This window comes from Protopterus annectens, chromosome 2.part1 (genome assembly GCF_019279795.1).
Source record: "Protopterus annectens isolate FY-2018-M chromosome 2.part1, PAN1.0, whole genome shotgun sequence".
NCBI classification, from domain to species: domain Eukaryota; kingdom Metazoa; phylum Chordata; order Ceratodontiformes; family Protopteridae; genus Protopterus; species Protopterus annectens.
Window position 1 is genome coordinate 1,492,042,301 of NC_056729.1, and position 19,370 is coordinate 1,492,061,670.

The window sequence follows — 19,370 nt, forward strand, 5'->3', positions numbered from 1 at the left end:
TGGTGGGAGGTTGTCCTCCTGCAAATGCACTCACTGCTGCCACTGCTTCCTCAGTATTATGCTATGTAACATAGCACATACAGAGAACACCTTGGTTCATGTTTCAGGGTCACACTGCAAGACACCATCAAATACCTACAGGCAGCAAAAGCAGGCCTTCGGTAAGCCTTGCATGTGCTCAGTGATATCCTGGGTTTGTGGCAAGACAATGTTATAGAAAATGTTGGACATAGTACATAGCTTTTTTGATGGGTGTCATCAACCATTACTCCAGGGTGTATCCAGCATCCCCAATAAGATACCCAGGAGGAAAACTGTCCTTCACATACCATTGATATATGTTGCACGCATGTCATATTTGGGAGTCATGGGTACTGCCTGGGTGGCCTACTGACACATTGTAGATTATATATTATACCCTATGCATTACAGACCACCTGACAGTTGATGGAGTACCTTCTTCCCAGCTCACTAGGTGGGCCCTTTATTTCAATGAGGGTGCAGTCTTTGACCCCTAGTATCTCAGAGAAAATGATCATGTCATAAAATTGTCACATGGTGTTGACTCTTCTCTGTGGTACAAGGAAACCATATATTCTCTCCCACTTGCTGTAGCATGGCACCAAGGGACTGGTGAAGGATCCTTAAGGCAGATACCTGGGATACCCCTACTCTGTTACTTGTTGGTCACTGAAATGTAAGTAGTATTCTCAAAGCCAGGCAAACCTTAGTGTTTACAGGGATAGGTATTGAGGAGCAAATACTGCACCGACTTTGAAATACAGGTCCCACTCGATGAGTCAGGAAGAAGGTGCTTTAAGTATGCATGGCTGCTCAACACTCAAAATTGCCAGTCATGATGCAGATGATGTTTCTGAACCCTGGGGTGTTTTTAAATAATTAATTTTCATAATGACAGGACTCACAGTATTAGGTCTTGACCTCCTGGTAGTTAGCCATGCTGGCCAATGGCTTACTGAGAAAGATCCAGATTTCATTAAAGGCATGAACACTCATAATCCCCAGCTGTACCTCATTATGTGGAACAGTCCTCATTTTGATTGTTAACAATTCATGTTGTATTCTGTTCCACATGAGAACGGTCTACCACACATTCATTGTTATGATTTTCTAAATAAATAATCTTGGTAAATAATATTGACTAAAATTAGTTTATCAAAGGAATATTTAATTAGTGTGAATAAACTATGTAAATCTTCTATTTTACCTCAGTTGTTAAGACATATAATACTGATGTAGCTTTTCTCCCTGGGCTTCCACTGAAAAGGAGTTTTTATGACCTCGTCAGGCTTTCTTATTAAACAATGGAAAAAATAAACAGTGTTCTAAATGTCTTAATGGTATAAAAAAATTGAATTGTGAGACCTTACTAAAGTGAACACGTTTATTTCTTTATTTATATTAGTTATTATATTGATTATCTGTGTAGCTTTTTTTCAGTGAAGGCCTGAGGAGAAAATCTCTCAAAAGCTACACATAACACCAACAGAAAATAAAAGTCATACAGCATTGCTGCATTCCATACATTTCCTATAAGAATTTGGAAGGTAAAAGTGAGCAATGCAAGCAGACTGTAATAAAAGTAGCTAAGGCCGACTGTAATAAAAATAGCTAACTTGCAAGCCTGAAAAACATAGGGCAAAGACATTAAATTATATATCATATGACACATACAGACAAGCAATATTCAAGGACAGTGAACACATTGCTAAGTTTTAAAACAATTTGTGAGCTAACATAACTACTTTGCACATGTTTGTGAAGCAGGGAGGGCATTGACCCTGGTACTGGCTGTTGGGCTCCAGCCCCAGCGGAATAAAACAAAACAAAGACAAAAAATTTGTTATTTTTTATTTACATTTCCCTTCTATAAAACTTCTAACTTGCTATTTCTCATATGGTAGACTTCCAAGAACTTCCAAGTTGTGGTTAAAAAGTAATAATCAGCTTACTGCACTTGCCAGGCTATTTTTAAAACAGCCCAGCATTGCTTCTAGTCTATTGCAAACTGAGAATAAGGTGATGGCGTTTTATTACAGGTCTTATTGTCTTTTACACAAGTCAGAAAGGTCACTTAAAAGGCAACTCACTGGGCTGCTATATGAAGCAGCAGGGAGCTATTTCTATTAGCTCAGGCTGTCTTGGATGACTGAGGCAGCCTAATACTGAAAGTGAAAGACAAAAGTAATGGACGTGTGTGTGTGTGTGTGTGTGTGTGTGTGTGTGTGTGTGTGTGTGTGTGTGTGTGTGTGTGTTTGAGTATATGCACATGCATGTGCATACATGGGTAAACCAAACATACATATGAATTGTTTATATATGCCTAAAGGATGTTGTGAGTACATAGTAAAGCACTATTCATATTGTAGGATAATAGATCTGATTTTGACCACATCTAGCTGTCATCATTTTCAAACAAGGGACAGAATAATATATAACTCTTCAAGAAAAATCTTGATGATTGGATGGGAGATAGGAAATTCACCCCGGAGATCACTTCTGCGGCTCTGCTTGACAGAGGCACGGGAAAATAATTTTCTTAGGTGGCAAAAGCCAGGGTACTTTTGGCTAGGCTTATATAGGCTCTAGGGCCAATAGCCTAGTACCTACCTATGAACCTATATAAGCAGCAACTCAAAAATATATAATTTTGGTTATTATCAAAAACTATTTAACAATGTGATGTTTCTGCCTATTATTATTTTATATATGGATCCTATCTGTCTATCTGCTGTCTACCCATTCATTTAGCTATTTTGTTCTGTCTTTCATTTTAAAGTGGTATAACTTGTATCAGTTGAGGTCTGCAAAACTGCAGTTCCTAGCAATGATTTATGTGTAGTTTAAACTAGGTGGTTTTCTAAGTCTATGGTTAACATTGCTAAGATTTTTAGCAGATTTTTTTGATACCTGTTATGTTTCTTTGGATAGAATAATATGGAGATATAATGGTTTAGGTAATTTCAAACTTCTTGTGATCTGACAGTTATTGTGACCATATTCATTCATATAGAGACACACAGATACATATGTACACACATGCACAGTGAAACATACATGTGCACACACACATATCATTACAATCACCACCATCCTAATTTGTATTCACTAGTTTAGAAAATAAGTATTTCCAAGAGATGGGCTCCTTTAAAATCTAACCACTGCCTTAAATTATCAATTTGAATTAACTGGCTTACAGGGACTGCCTCTAGCTTGTTTATGACCTTGCATAGATGCTGCATTCATAACCAGGTCCAGTACTCTAGATCTGGCTTCATTACTCGTTCATAAGTTTGCAGCCAAAAATAGTCTGGAAAGAAACAGACCCTGAGTGGAGAACCCTCTGGGACATCACTAGTGACCTTTTTACGATCGACCAGTAACTCTCTCCTTGGCTTTTTGCATCTTCTTGCTTACCAAATATTTTACCCATTAAATTGTATACAGATTAACATTTAATGCTTTAATGTACCATTTGTTAATTATTCCCTTATATGGAATAGTATCAGAAACCTTAGTGAAGAAAGGTTAAGCAGTTTGTCCTCTCATCCCTTCATAAACCACTGTATACCTATACAAAGAATGTCACAAATTCAAATGGCAAGATCTCTCCTTAATAAACACATACTGTTCTCTACCTAATAGAAGTATGTCATTTTGGATAAGCTCTTTTTTTTAATTTTTCCAAGGATCCAAGCCTTTTGGGTTTCTAATACCATGATAGGAATGGACCCCATTCCTAAGTCAAAATATGATTAAAGTTCATGAAATTAGTATTATTTCAATCTTTGATGTTAGCCAGAAGTGCTCTTCGCAGCACTCGCAATGTGCCAGTAATGACTTCTGCAATTCTTACGGAGTAACTTATATTGGTAACATATCTAAGTATCATTCTAAATTCTTTTTTATAAGACCCTTTGCCCCGACTGCTATTTGAACTGTCTGAGTATCCTTCCACATTGCTGTTATTTCTGCCTGCAAATCCTGGTATTTTATGACTTTGTGTCTCTCTGTACATAAGGCACTGTAGTCACTGGGTGTAGCAATTTCAATGATCAATGCTACTTTTGTCTTCTTTTCATGGACTACTATATCTGGTTTTCTTGCATCTATTTTTTGAACTGTTGGTAATGGGTGATCCCATGTGATATAAACTTCATCATTTTCTATAATGCTTTGTGGCCCATGTTTCCAATGTTTTTCAACTACTTCATTATTTTAATGTTTGCACAATCCCCAATGCAATAATCTTGCCACATTATTATGTCTTTCAGTATACAGTCCTTCTACCATTAGTATATGACAACCAACAATAAGATGTGCGACTGTTTCCAGTTCTGTTTTACAAAACTACACTTGTGTGTTTCTCCCACATATTCAATGGACTTTGAAAAACAATATGTACATAGTCCACTCTCTTGGGCCACCAAAATTAACCTTTCATCTTTTGGTTTAAATTCCCCTTTCCTTAACCATTCCTGCATTCAGTCCTGATCAATATGAGGTTGTTCCAAGAGTTTTGTATACTTGCTAATATATTTATGCATTTTCCACATTTCTTGCTTTATCATCTGATCCATCACCTTCTAGTCTTTCTTTTGTTTTTTGGCAGATTCAGTTGCTGACTGATGTTTATCTACTTCTGGTTTGATTTCCATTTCTGCTTGACACCAATATGCTTCTGCTAAATTAAGCAGGGAAGTAATCTTAGACATATTATCCTCATCTTTTAAAACTTTCACTACGTTTGGGTCTTTTCAGGTCAGTAGATATGTATGCAGTCCTATGACTGCAGATCTATACATGTAATCAATTTTGAGGAGGCCCATACCTCTTTCACAATGGGGACTATATAGTCTTGGTATACACTGATTTTTAAGCATGAAGCATCCTTCTTGTTTTCCTGTCCAACTGATTCATCACCTTTTGGGGCTGGTCAGTCACTCCAAAACTGTAAGTTAGGACAGGACGAGCAAACTGGTTTATAACTTGGACTTTGTTCATAGATGTTAGTGCTGTTTTCAGTACTAATTTTATTCTACTAAAATATTCCTTATTAAGCTTTATTTGCACTTCATTATGGCTCGCTCCATGGTATTACAGACAGTAATCCTGATGGTGCTAAAATTATTTGGGTCTGATGTGACCCCCTTTGTGAACTAATACAATTACAGTGTCAAACCATAGGTTAGAGACATAATCACTTGTTAACATCTTATTTGAAATGACTGTTTGGGGTTTAGTTAGGTTTCCTAACTCTAAGGAAACCATCAGGTATGCTAACTAGTGCCACGGATCATAGGAGGTTACTAGGCTAATGACCTTAGGGCCCTTACACGACTAAACAAGTTTTACTCTTATTTCCATGATCAGCGCCTATCACCCCTATCCAAGATGGACATAGGTGGAACCCCTGGGGTGATTTATGGTCACCCATCCAATCACCCAGATTGCATTTGAAGAGGGCCAATGAGGTGTTCTGCTTGACATGGCAACCTCTGGGAGAGAAATCTGTCCCTTCTGCAGGTTCTATTAATGTCACATACCAGCATAAGGCCATTAGAGCGCGTAACCTGTGTACCATTTGACTTATGGATATGCATAATTTCTAGGGTTGCCACCTTTGTTCATGGCTAAAACCAGAGCCCCTGGCGTCACCAGTAACCGCCCATTTTGTGATGTCACGACAGCATCCTGGGAGGCAGCCCTCTTTTTGCTTTGGATGATTTGCTATGCTTTTCTGTAAGAAAAGCATAGTAAATCAGACGATCAACGGGAACGCCCTCTTTTTTTGCTCCCGCATGCTTTTGGATGATTTGCTATGCTTTTCTGTAAGAAAGGCATAGTAAATCAGCCGATTTACAAACTCCGATAGTCTGTTTCCTTTTTGTAACAGAATACGGAGCGGAGGTTTGTGGTTCCGGACTACCGGAGAATCAGTTTGATTTCCTGATAGTCGAAAAAAGCCTAATCATTTCCAATAAAGCAGGGTCAAAGATTTCCTTATATGCAAGGCGGAGATTGCCTCTGAGTAGTCTGTATGAAACAGAATAAGGTGACAGTGATTTCAAATGATCTTCATAGGACAGTTGCTGAAGACCTTGAATTTTCCTTGTGAGAAACTTTTGTGGTCTCTCCAATTCCTGCAGGTGCTTGAAAGGTACATACCAAAGGGGTATTGTACTAAGTTATTGGCCTGATGAGGGAAGAGTACAGGGAGGTGATAACTTCTTTTTTCTGGAGGCAATGCCTTTACTTATGAGATGAGCAATATAGGATGCCTGTCTTACCACTGTAGAGACATGGTGATTCAAAGGTAAGGCTGCTGTCAACTTGTCTGCTCAGGTCTCTCATCACTGAGTGCACATTTAGGGTGTTGTTATCAATGTGGTAGTTAGCAGGAACATCACTCTTACTGAAAGGGATGATAATATATCTTTTGCATTGAATTTAAGGCCATGACTTTGGCATCAGTCATTTGTTTGTGTAAGACCGTCTTGTAGGATGCTGACATTGTTTTGAGATTCTATGACTGCTCCCAGTTTCCAGTCATCAGCAAACTTTGTCTGTCACAGACCTTTAGTTTTAGCTTGCACTTCTCAGAAATAGATTCCAAACAGTAGAGGTCTCAGGACTGATCCCTGTGGGACACAACTGGTTACAGATCTGCTGTTGGAGATGGATGCCCCTATTTTGACTATATGGGTTCTATCAATGATCTAGTTAGCGACCCATCTAATAATATACAGGTTGATACCTATCTGGGTGAGAAAGTAGTGTCAAAAGCCTTGGCTAAGTCCAGGTAGGCTGTATGCCAGATTTCCTCTCATCAAGGGCCTTGGTGACTGTCTTGAAGAAGTCCACCAGGTTTAACAGGCATTATTTCCCTTTGACAAATCCAAATTGAGTAGGGTCAGGTGTTTGGAGATTACCAATATCTTTGTTGATGAGGTCCATGATGATTCTGCCCATGAGGCTAGTCAGGTTAATAAGTTTATAGTTACCAGGGTCAGTGGAAGCACCACCTTTGTGCAAGGGGATAACGGTGGCCTTTTTCCATTCAGCTGGGATGAAGCCAGTGCTTAGGCTATGATTAAAAAGAGTACCCAATGGCATTGCTAATTCTTGTTTGAGCCCATGTAAGATGCAACTTTGGATGTTATCAGGTCCCATGGATGCCGTGTTTTTGACCTTAGAGAGGGCGTTCATGACCTGATCTTTAGCGATACAAGGTAGAGGACAGGTGGTAGGGCTGTCTTGGGGTAAGTGTGGTGAGGACAGGGGCGTGAAGTTTTTACAGAACCTGTAATCTAACAGGTTAGCAATGTCCACAGGCTTGCTATATGTGGTATCATTAACTATCAGTTTGGCGCAATCTGCACCTTTCCTTTGAGGTTACGGATGTAACTAAAGAACGCCTTATGGTTGCTCTTAGTTGACAAAGCTAATTTGGATTCATAGTTAGCTTTGAAAGACTTCACAAACAGTTTAAGCTGAAGAGGGAGTGCTTCCAGTTTAGGGCTCACTCCCTCTTACTCGTAGACAGCAATTTCTTCCTCTTATTGTTTTAGTTTAGTTGGTGCTGGGAATTCATAAACAATTTAATTTTCTTATAAAATCTTCCATAGCTTCATAGCTAATTATTAGCTTTACTTGTAATATCATTTATGTTCATAATTATAATTATTATAATAAAAGAGATGTCTTCTTTTCCTTCATAATGTTCTGAGATATTTCTTTCCAAATAATAAAGTCTATGTATTTTTTTTCACACAAGCACATTCATTATACCTTGTTCCTGTGCAGTCATTTCATAGTTTATTGATAACATACCATATTACCATTTTCCCTTGCAGGTTTGTAATGTAATTAAATAATATTTACTATTGTTTTGAATATCTGAGAAAAAGCTGAGTTCATAGATCTGGAAGACTGGGGTTGGTATAATGGCACAGACAGAAGGAACAGTGTTTGATTCTCACCTTTGTGAAGGAAATTTGCTAGTCTTAGAATAACCCATTGTGTCTTTGTGGATTTAGAGAAAGCATATGACAGGGTGCCTAGAGAGGAGTTGTGGTATTGTATGAGGAAGTTGGGAGTGTCAGAGAAGTATGTAAGAGTGGTACAGGATATGTACGAGGGTAGTGTGACAGCGGTGAGGTCTGCGGTGGGAGTGATGGATGTGTTTGAGGTGGGGCTGGGTTACATTAAGCTCTGAGCCCTTTCTTATTTGCAATGGTGATGGACAGGTCGACAGACGAGATCAGACAGTAGTCCCCTTGGACTATGATGTTTGCAGATAACATTATGGTCTGTAGTGAGAGTAGGGAACAGGTGGAGGAGACCCTGGAGAGATGGAGATATGCTCTAGAGAGAAGAGGAATGAAGGTCAGCAGGGCTAAGACAGAATATATGTGTATGAATGAGAGGGAGGATAGAGAAATGGTGAGGATGCAGGGTGTAGAGATGGCGAAGGTGGATGAGTTTAAGTACTTGGGATCAACAGTTCAGAGTAATGGTGAGTGTGGAAGAGAGATGAAGAAGAGAGTACAGGCAGGATGGAGTGGATGGAGAAGAGTGTCAGGAGTGATTTGTGGCAGACAAGTAGCAGTAAGAGTGAAAGGGAAGGTCTACAAGAGGGTAGTGAGACTAGCTATGTTATATGAGTTGGAGACAGTGGCATTGACAAAAAGGCAGGAGTCAGAGCTTGATGTGGCAGAGTTGAAGATGTTAAGATTTGCACTGGGTGTGATGAGGATGGACAGGATTAGGAATAAGTATATTAGAGGGTCAGCCCAGGTTGGAAGGTTTGGAGACAAAGTCAGAGAGGCAAGATTATGTTAGTTTGGACATGTGCTGAGGAGGGATGCTGAGTATACTGGGAAAAAGATGCTAAGGATGAAGCTGCCAGGTAACAGGAAAAGAGGAAGGCCTAAGATAAGGTTTATAGATGTGGAGAGAGAGGACATGCAGGTGGTTGCTGTGACAGAGCAAGATGCAGAGGACAGGAAGAAATGGAAACAGTTGATCTGCTGTGGCGACCCCTAATGGGAGCAGCCGAAAGAAGAAGAAGAAGAATGACCCATTAAGACAGCTAGACTAATAATTAGCTATGAACCTAGGGAAGATTTTATAAGAAAAGTAATTGTTTATGTACTTAGTTTAACCTCATTGTATTTTATGACTAAGGTAATGTTTGAAAGTGAAATAATATACTTTCTCTGGTATTGCTTATGAATTTATGATTCCACCAAAGTTCTTTTTTTTTGTTGAATTTATCTTTTTGTCTGTATCCATGAATGCAGGAGTACAGAATTCACTGATAGTATCCTGAACAGATCTATTTGGATAACTGAGGATGGTACCCCAATCTGTTTTCATAAGTATTGCATTGTAGCTTTCATTGCTAAAGTCTAGGACAGATGATTTATTTATGACCTAGTTTGATATGATACATCTCTAATGAAACTTTGATTCTTTTGTGATTGAGTTACATAACTGCAATCACAAAATCTCAAACTCATTTAACTGAGAACCACAAATGAACTTAAAAACTAAGTGATAAAAGCATGTGAGGAAGCCTCCATGTGTCCCTCATTGTGTGTACATGGAAGGGCAGTATCTCCACATTCTCTGCTACTTATATATACCAGCTCTGAGATTGCACTGTCATGGGAAAAGAAAAATTCCCATGATGCCTCAATTTATATCCTTCAAGGCAAAACCCTATTATTGCACATTGCAATATATAAAATGATTAAAGATTGCAGATTAGAGATCACAGATCTGTTAATACCAAACCTGACACCCTGATCTTACTCTTTGTTTAAAGATGATAGTATCATGGTGTGTGTTAATTACAGAATTCATAAATATCGGGGAGGGGGCAGAAAGATCCCAAGGGTGTATGTATGATGCCTATAATATTGTCATTCATAGCTGCATTTCACACTAACTGTTCTGAACTGGGTCAATTAACATTTGGGTACATTATTCTGACAAGAAGTGGTTTATCCACTCATTGGTTGGCTAATTATAATCACCCATAATGATTGCATTTTTATTGAATTTTGCATCACAAAATTTAATCAGGAAATCCTTATACTCTGCAATGAATATTGACAGTGTTCAATAAACTGCTAAAGTGTTATAATTAAGGCCACTGATATACAATGCATAACATCTCCTTAGTTTTCTAGGAAAGACATACTAACTCTAACAGATACACTAAAAAGTATTTATTCTAAAATATTACTTACCCTTGTTTGTTAAACTCCTCCTTAGAGGAGACATAGAGAACAATCCAGGGCCAATATACTATGCTAACAAAGTAAAAGAAAAAACAAATGGGCTGCAAATACATTACATAAATATACAAATTACTTGTAAAATGGTTTCTGAACTTCATTCCTAGATAGCCCATCAAAAACTACACACCCTAGTGATCACAGAAACCTAGGCAGAATAAGCAGTTGCAGATACTGACATTTTACCTACAGGCTATATTTTACATGTTGACTGTTTAAAACAGCTGGATGCATTGTTCTCCTATATTACAATCAAATCAAAGCAGCTAAAAATAAATGCTCTATATAGAAGATTGACAAATCATAACTGTTACTTTTTCCTATTCACTTAAATAAGCATACACACTTATATGTAGTAGTTATATATAGCTGCAATCCCCACAACAGTTAACTTCAGTACTCTTGAAAATATTAGACACTGTGATGCTACTAGCTGCTAAAATAATACATTATCATATTAGGGTATGCTGACATTGACTTCCCAGAGCACAACTATACCCATTCCAAATGCATCAGGTCAAGGAACATAGCAGATGGCTGAAATGCTCTTAACTGCACATCTGGGCACTTGATTGCAGCTACTGTAGATTTGACTTTTTTACCTGATTTGCTGCTCCTCTATAGTCTCTTCAACACCATGGAAGAGTATTTATTTATCTAACATTGTCATCTACCAGTTGTTAACAAAATGTTTTGCTGATGTTCATATTGTTCCGCTTTGCACGTGTAGCCAAAGAGAAGCTGGTGAGCTCATGTCATTATTTCCCCTCAGAATGACCAGACTGTCTTGCTTGGTGCATAGAACTTATCTTAATGTACTAATAGAGTACTTGGCATTGCTGTGCAGTTTTGTGTGAGACTGCCACGAGTTGCTAATTAAAATAGTCAGCTCTGCTGTATTGCTATATAGTTAGCAAGTTTGTGCTCTGCTGCTCTTAGCTGCTCATTTTGCTTTTATTTCTTTATTTTGCTCTCCACAGCTATCAGCTGCCAGCATCTCTTCTCCTCTTTCACTGGCTTGACCAGACCCATCTTATCCTCCCTTAGGCTCAACCTGACCAGTGCTTGGGTTGGTAAGAAGATTGAGGGCAATAAGCAGTGTCATACTGCTACCAGAGAAGGTTTTTATGTATGCCCTAACTTCCTTTCCTACCATGCATACCAGTTGTATGTCCAGGGGTTGACATGCAATCAGAATATGGCTAGAGTATTGTCCTGCTTCTATGGCAGCTCAGACAATTTCTTCCATCTGTTCTCCTTAAGTACATTACCCTGTGCTTTCTTCATATCCACTGAGGATTAAACATGATGTGTGCCGAATTGTGTCCCCTTCACCCACAATGGGCAATTCCATTTTTCCCTACCAAGACCTCATAAACCTGAGCCAGTAGTTGACTTCAGGTCACTGGAACATAGAGTTTTATCCCAATACAAACCGGTATTGCCCTCATTCTGCTTTTTGGTGATATTGCCCTACTACAAGTTACGCATGTTGCATGTGGCTGTTTAATATAGTGTCACTACTATTTTGGCAGCTGCTGTACTAGCTGTGCTGTTCGCTCTCATTTTTGTTGCTCAGTATAGTTCTGACTACTATTTTCGTAAGTTGTTGTACCAGTTATGCTTTTCTCTTCAAATTTTGCTTAACTAGCCCTACTTCTGCCTTATCTGCTACTTCTTTTGTTTGTTACATCTGTTTCCAGTCTTATCGACTGCTACTTCTACTTGCTGCTTCTTGCTAAATAGGCATTACTGTTGATTATTCCAACTGCTACAGAGTGACTCATCGCACTTATGTCTCTATACTTGCAGACTACAAATTAGCAACTTTATACCCTGCATTTATTCTTACAAGATACATACACACCTGACAGCAATTTTAGATAATCTGTCTGTCTGTCCGTCTGTTGTCTATTCTATTTCCTGCATCATATTACTTGGCAGTCTCAGGCAGTGCAAGATCCGTGTACTGTTCACAGAGAAAGTACTGTTACTTGACACACATAATGCAACCTCAGAGAGGTGTAAGTACTTACACAACTCTGAGGCTGCCTCTCATTAAAAACTATTGTCTGGTGGCAGCACAAACCAATACTCACATCTCTTCATAAACAGACGAGATCAACTTATACTGAGGTTGTCAAAAAGTCACAGCTGAATCTTTCTAGAATCAAGAATGTAAAACTGCAGCAGATATCTGTAAATAGTGCATCATCAGCACCATCATCAACATGAACAGTGAAAAGTCACCAGATTGTTTCCACTGAACCCACAGTATAAGCAAAATTGCACTGGCCGATGACTCCATTGTTAGGTGCATAAACCCACACTCATGAGGCTGGACAGGGTGATAGTTATATCTTTGCTGCCAGGATACATGACATTACAATCCCTTACTGCTGTGGAGTATGAATGCAATCTCCTGGTGGCCCATGCAGGTGTAAATGACTTGAGGTACTCTACCCTGAGGGACATGTAAAGAGACATTTTGGATCTCATTATGCATGTGTCAAATGTAGGTAATACTTTGGTGTTTCCTAGAATGATGCCTAAATAAATATAAAAAAAGATGATTGGATTCAAGAATTATTGACTAAATAGTTGCTGTCATTCCAGGGAAGTCCAGTATGTGTCAGCATATAATAAAATGGCTGACAAGTCTGTTTGCTTTGCAATGGGTGACTTGCATCTCTCATTGCATAGCCTCTGCCTGCTGGGTAAAAGTCTTGCTTCCCCAGTAGTGCTGTTTTTAGAGTCTGGTTACTGGACATTCCAACATAGTTGATTAAACTTCAGCATACTTAAATTCAGACTATATTATAGTAGCTCTTCTCAATATCAGAGGCCTAAACAACAAATCGTCCTCTCCTGTAACTTTAATAAATCCATGTATGTGTCACAAAATAAACTTGTTTTCATGTAAAGCTAGCACTATCTCAGTACCAGGAGTTAGCACTTACCATGCATTTAGAGCTGAGGTGAAAGGCAGGAGAATGTCCATGTTTATCAGGGACCATATCACCACTAAGTAGGCTCCCAGAGACCGTAAACCTGAGTTTCCTGAACTCCAACTTACCCTCAACAAAATAATCACCTTATTGTCTGCTACAGGGCAGTATCCTTGTCACTAGATAACCATGAGAAATTCCTGAGGCCATCCAATAACCATGTGAGATTCCAAAATGTACTTTCTGAAATAACCATAATGAAAACAAGTTTCTTAATGGATGATTTCAGTTTCCCATCAATTAACTGGTATTGCATTACCTTAAAGGTTGGGTCTACCCAAAGATTCTTGGCACATGTAAATGATAACTCCTTAGAACAACTAGTAAACAAGCCCACTAGAGACTATAATATTCCAGACCTTATCCTTACCAACACAGTCCAGCTCCTGTACAACTCCTATGGTATCACCATCACTGGTTAAATTTGAACACAAACTAATAACCATCTAATTTAAAGCCACAAACTTCACCCCATGAAACAAATCATAATTTAACAGTTCAAGAGAACAAATGTCCAAGTCTATGATTACAGGGCTCTCTACATTTACTCTTAATACCAGTAGCCACCATGACGCTGCAGCTGCTACTTACACTTCAGAGTTTTACTCCCTCTTGGAAGGGTACTTAGACCAGGCATTCCCTACATGGATCATATATATTCAAAAGTTCAAAAATAATCCACTGAGGTGGTCCACTAGCATAAACAAGCTCTATAGCAGAAGAAATTTTTCTGAAATCCTGTAATAAATATAAATCCACCCACATCAAAGGGATCAGCAAAGAGCTAAAAGGTACCATTAGGAGGGACAAAGCTGAACATCAACTGAAACATAATTTTACTTCTTCATTTTCTTCTTCCTACTTCTATTATAGTCTATTTTTTCACTAACTTTCACTTCTCCTATTCCATGAAACATATCTTTACTTACTTTGCCATACTGTTAATGCTATTAATGATATACTGTGCTAAATAAATCCCTGAAATCAGGGGAGCACATTGTAGGTGCTGTAAATATATATACATATGATAGTATGGGCTAATCTATCTTAGCATCTGTTTGTTGTCATTGAATATTAGGTTTGTAGGTTCAAAGGCAAACACTAGGCTCTGAATCTGCAGGCTATTACAAGCCTAGCCAATAACCAGAGGTTGGAATCAAACTCTGTACTTTTTAATCTCTGAGGTAAAGACCTTTACCATTATGCCGATCTCTCCCTTCCCAACATTTGATTTAGTTTCTCTTTATTATAACATTTTATATACAATTTACTATGTTCATCTTAACATATATATTTAGAGACAGATAGATCTATATATCTATATATTTATCTATTTATCTACCTATATTAACTCCAAGTATTTTATTGTTACAGACTGTCTTCATATTCATAGGCATTGAATGGTGGCTCTCTATGTTTCATTTACTGTGGCTGGTGGGAGCTCTGCATAATATGTTATATGTATGAGATTCTGATTTTATTGATCTTGTGGTTTCTTGAGATACATGTGAGGGTTTAGTAAGTATAGTTTTTGCAACACTTACATTAGTGAATTAAATGTGCTTTGTTTAAGTAATAACTGTTTTATTTTGTTGCTTTTTGTCAAAAACAGGGCAATATGCCGATCTATGCAAACCTTCTAATAGGACTGTTTGAGTTAGAAAATATTTTTAGTGCATTTTTAAGTAATCAAGTTATGTATTAATTTCACTTTATAAATGGCTCACTCTTTATTTGTAAGGAGTCATCCATGGTAACATTTCAAATGAGATCTTCATAATAATGAATTTGACTTGGGTTTTACTTCTAGTTAACAGATTAATTTGGACTGGTGGCAAAGAGATACTTAACAGACTGCATCACAAAGTCAATTCTGCTAATGATCTATAACATGTTAAGTACTGTCTCCAACCTTATAGCTTGTCCTCTTTTTCCTGTGGGGAAATCCTTAGATTAAGATGGCCTTGCAGTACACAGTTATAACATCTAATCAGACAAGCTGCATTATACAGTGTTTTTGAACCAGGGGCTATAGAAATGAAGATATTAGAAAACCTTTCTGTAAAGCTAGTTTTAAAGATAAGGCTGTTTTATTAAAAATTAATACCCACTGTGATGAAAGAAACTGTTATAATGATTATAGACATGATAGTAATAATGGTACAGATAAAAGACAATGCATAATTTTTGGTACATGATACAATGCTCTGTCACACAAAGTAGTTAATACAGTGAAAAAGTTTTAAAAATAACTCCAGACTGTTGAACAATGAATAAAATACTGTTTATAGATTCATAGATATTCCAAGGGTATTAAATCTTATGACCATTTACAGCTTTTCAGTACCCTTACTCTGGCTGCATGTCCTTTTTCCAGGAGGCCATATCAATCAATTCCAGAATAAATTTGTGAATGTTTATCCAGTTGTCTAGGTTAGGTTTAAAGGAAGATAATGGCTTGCAGTGTTTAACATGCAGGGAAAGATTATTCTGGAGGTTTGGGAGGTGTCAAGTTATAAGCTTGCCCCTCCACTAAGTTTTGTTTGTGTTGGTGAAGATTTAGGTCCCTAGTTCTAGTGTTGGTAGAGCCATTATACTTGCAGCGGTACATGAGGTCTAGGACAACCACATCACTAATGTCAGTGATGAAATAAGTAGTGCACTCACCTTTGGTGAAGAAGGCTGTGGGTTCTATTCCCACACCACGTAGATCAATTGCTGGTACTGCCATGCAGCATGGGGGGGGGGTACTGCACTCCTTAGTGTATTATCCTTTGGATTAGACAGCAAACTGTGGCCCCATCTACTTGAGTTGATCTTAGCTCAGGTGTATGTAAAAGATCCCACAGCAATTATGGAAAACAGTAGGGATTCTTTGTGTAACTTTATAATTTTCATATGTACATATTTACAAGCAACTTCCATTAAACATTATATTCCTTCATTATTGACAAATCTTTACTTTTGTATAGACCCTCACACCTTTTTCCACAACCACCACTTAATTTTCCTTATTATATTTGGTAATATCCACTTTCCATTGAACGCAATTTCATTCAGTCTTTCATTCCAAATTGTCAGTATAATACAAAAACTGTTTTTTATCCAAATTATTGAAATATTCTTTACTATGATCCCCATAAAAAACATATTCAAAGATATCCGTATGTATCTGTTTATAATCCTTTAATTCTTTAATTAGTTTATTTTCTGTTATTTTTGCCATAAAATTTTCACTCTTTTGCATGTTATGAAAACATGTTCTGCTGTTTCTAACTCTCCACAAAAAAGGCAAATCCTTTCATTTACTTTTTATAAGGCATATTTCCCTTTACTGGCAACTTATTCATTTGCAACCTCTATAAGAAATCTTGACATAAAATATTCTTTGCACACCATCTATTTCTTCGCTTTCTAGCTTTTACTTTTTCTTCCATTAAATGTTCCCATGGATTCACATGATCATTTTGCAACATTATATTTTTATGCCATATTTTTCTATTTTCTTTTACTTCTTCTATCTTTAATTTCCACTGTCATTTTCCATTCTCTCTTCCTTTTATTAATTTTTATTAGACCCTATTTTCTTTTATTTTTCTCCTTAAATATACTTTTACCAACTTATTTTATTTACCATTTATCCATTCCAAGACCTTATATAAATTTATGATGATCCATATACTATTGGATTCAGTAAACCAAACCACTTCTTCCTTTTCCATATATAATCCTCCTCTTATAACACCAAATAAATTGAAATATAATTTCAATAAACTGTTTCTCCAATTATCTTGGTATATATACACTAACTATATATGATAATTTTCCCATCCATGTTATGTTTATGAAATGTACTTTATTATTTTTTTCCAAACATCTTTATTAAATTTTGACATATGACAAAGGCAATCTTAATTTATACAAATGAAAAACATACAAAATTATACCACTTTAGTTGCAAACAGTTTACATCAAAGACACCACTGGAAATAACTGTAGTTGCAAACATTATACATCACTCATAAACCATACAGTCATTGTCAGTTAAGCATTATATGGCTCATTCAAATCCTGCCTCTTAAACCTCATTCCTGCTCTGCATATGCTGTTTCCCATTTTTTCCTATATAGTTTGCACCTTCCCTTTTCTAAAGATCCCAGTACCAGTTGTTTTATCTCTGTTACTATTGTCACTACTTCTAGTAAAGTTGATCTAGACTTTCCCCTGCATTCTGCAAGCCCTGCACAGCATGCAGGACTAGTGCAGGAGCAGCAGCAGGCAATATGTTTGCCGTGCAATCCAGGAATAACCTGTAGGGACATGCACGAGCACTCCTGCACTAGTCCTGCACAGACTCAGCCCCTGTATGCAAATTACCCCATTTGCAGGAGATATCCATGCAAATGAGGTGAATTTGCAATCCAGGAAGCTGGAAACCGGCCGTGCAGCACTAGTGTAATCTGTAGAAATGTAGTCCGCCAGTAATGGAGTACATTTCTGCAAATTACAAAATGGAGCCATGACAGCTCCAAATAAAGGGTGGATATCATGTAGAAAGCATGCCAATGGCCAACTGTAAGGCCATTGGCATGGAAAACATTTGCAAAATTAAAAAAAATCAACTTTAATTTTTTTTAGCCGATCTCGGTTGTTTAAGCATAGGGCAGCAGTGTGCAAATGGGATTGTGTGGAAAATAAGAAAAAAAAAACATAAAATAAGCAATCTAACCAAAATCACTATTTTGCCATTATACTCAATGGCAGGCAGAAGACAACATGGCCAGTGAATAGTGGTTGCTAAGGGGGGAGGCTCAGTGTGGGACATGTAACTATGCATTAGCAGGCAATCCTATGCAAATGAGGGGAATGATACTGAATCCCAGATTTCCCTGCATGCTAGTCAGCACCCAACAGTGTAAGGGAAGGAATAACTTGGTGCAAGCCTAGGAGTTAGCTGCCATCATAGGGGGGTGTGCCAGGCATACTGTAAGCGGATTGGAGCCCTGTGGCTCGAGTTTGCTGCTAGCTTAGCAGAGCTAAGCAAGTGGGTGTGTCTGAGGCTGCCTAGCACTCTTTACATTGCCTAAGTGGGTGGGCGCGCCACGCACTGGGTTTTAAAGGAAAAAAAAGTAAACCAGGAAATAACAGCTCTCTGCACATTTGAGCACTGTGCTTGGGCAGCACACCCCCGGGCATAAACAGGAAGGCAATGGGAAAGGAAAACAGCAGTAGGAAGGTAATCTAGGCGAACTAGCATAACTGGCAGGTGAAATGTATCAGAGTCAGCCAATTACACAGGGAGCAGACCAGCCCAGCCCACAACACTACTGTAAACTATGCAAACACCTTTCCCTCTGTTTTTTCCTATACTCTACACCACCGGTGTATACAAGCGGGGAAATTTTAACAAACAAAACAATAAAATGTTAGGGGCTGCAATAGCTATCATACAACAACATGTGGAAGAGGCTGCGGGTGGTGAGGATGTGAATGCTGTTGACCAACACACAGTGAGGAGATGGAGAAGAGTATACAGACCCAGGGTAACCTACCAGGGGCTGCATGAGCTGGAGATAATGGAGCACTATAGTGTGGACAGAGACCTCTTGCAGCAAATTGTTGAGCTGTGCCGGCCATGCCTGACACACAGAACTAACAGAGGGGAACCCATCCCAGTGGATACCAAGGTATGTGTAGGCCTAAGAATACTAGCTACAGGTCCCTTCCAAAGGCCAACTGGGGATATGATGGGGATCTCACAGGCATCAGCATCTGGGGTACTCCACCAGTTCCTGGATGCCATGTCAGCACATGCCGGTGAGCACGTATATTTCCCCAACACCCGTGAGGCATTGGCCAGCAATATACAACTGTTCCACCAAATAGCAGAATAACCTGAGGTAGTGGATGCTATAGACTGCACGCACATATGCATCAAAGCAAGCGGTGTAGGGTCTACATCAACCACAAGCGCTTCCCCTCCATCAACTGCCTGGTTATGTGCAATGCTCAGGGCATAATAATGAATGTGTGC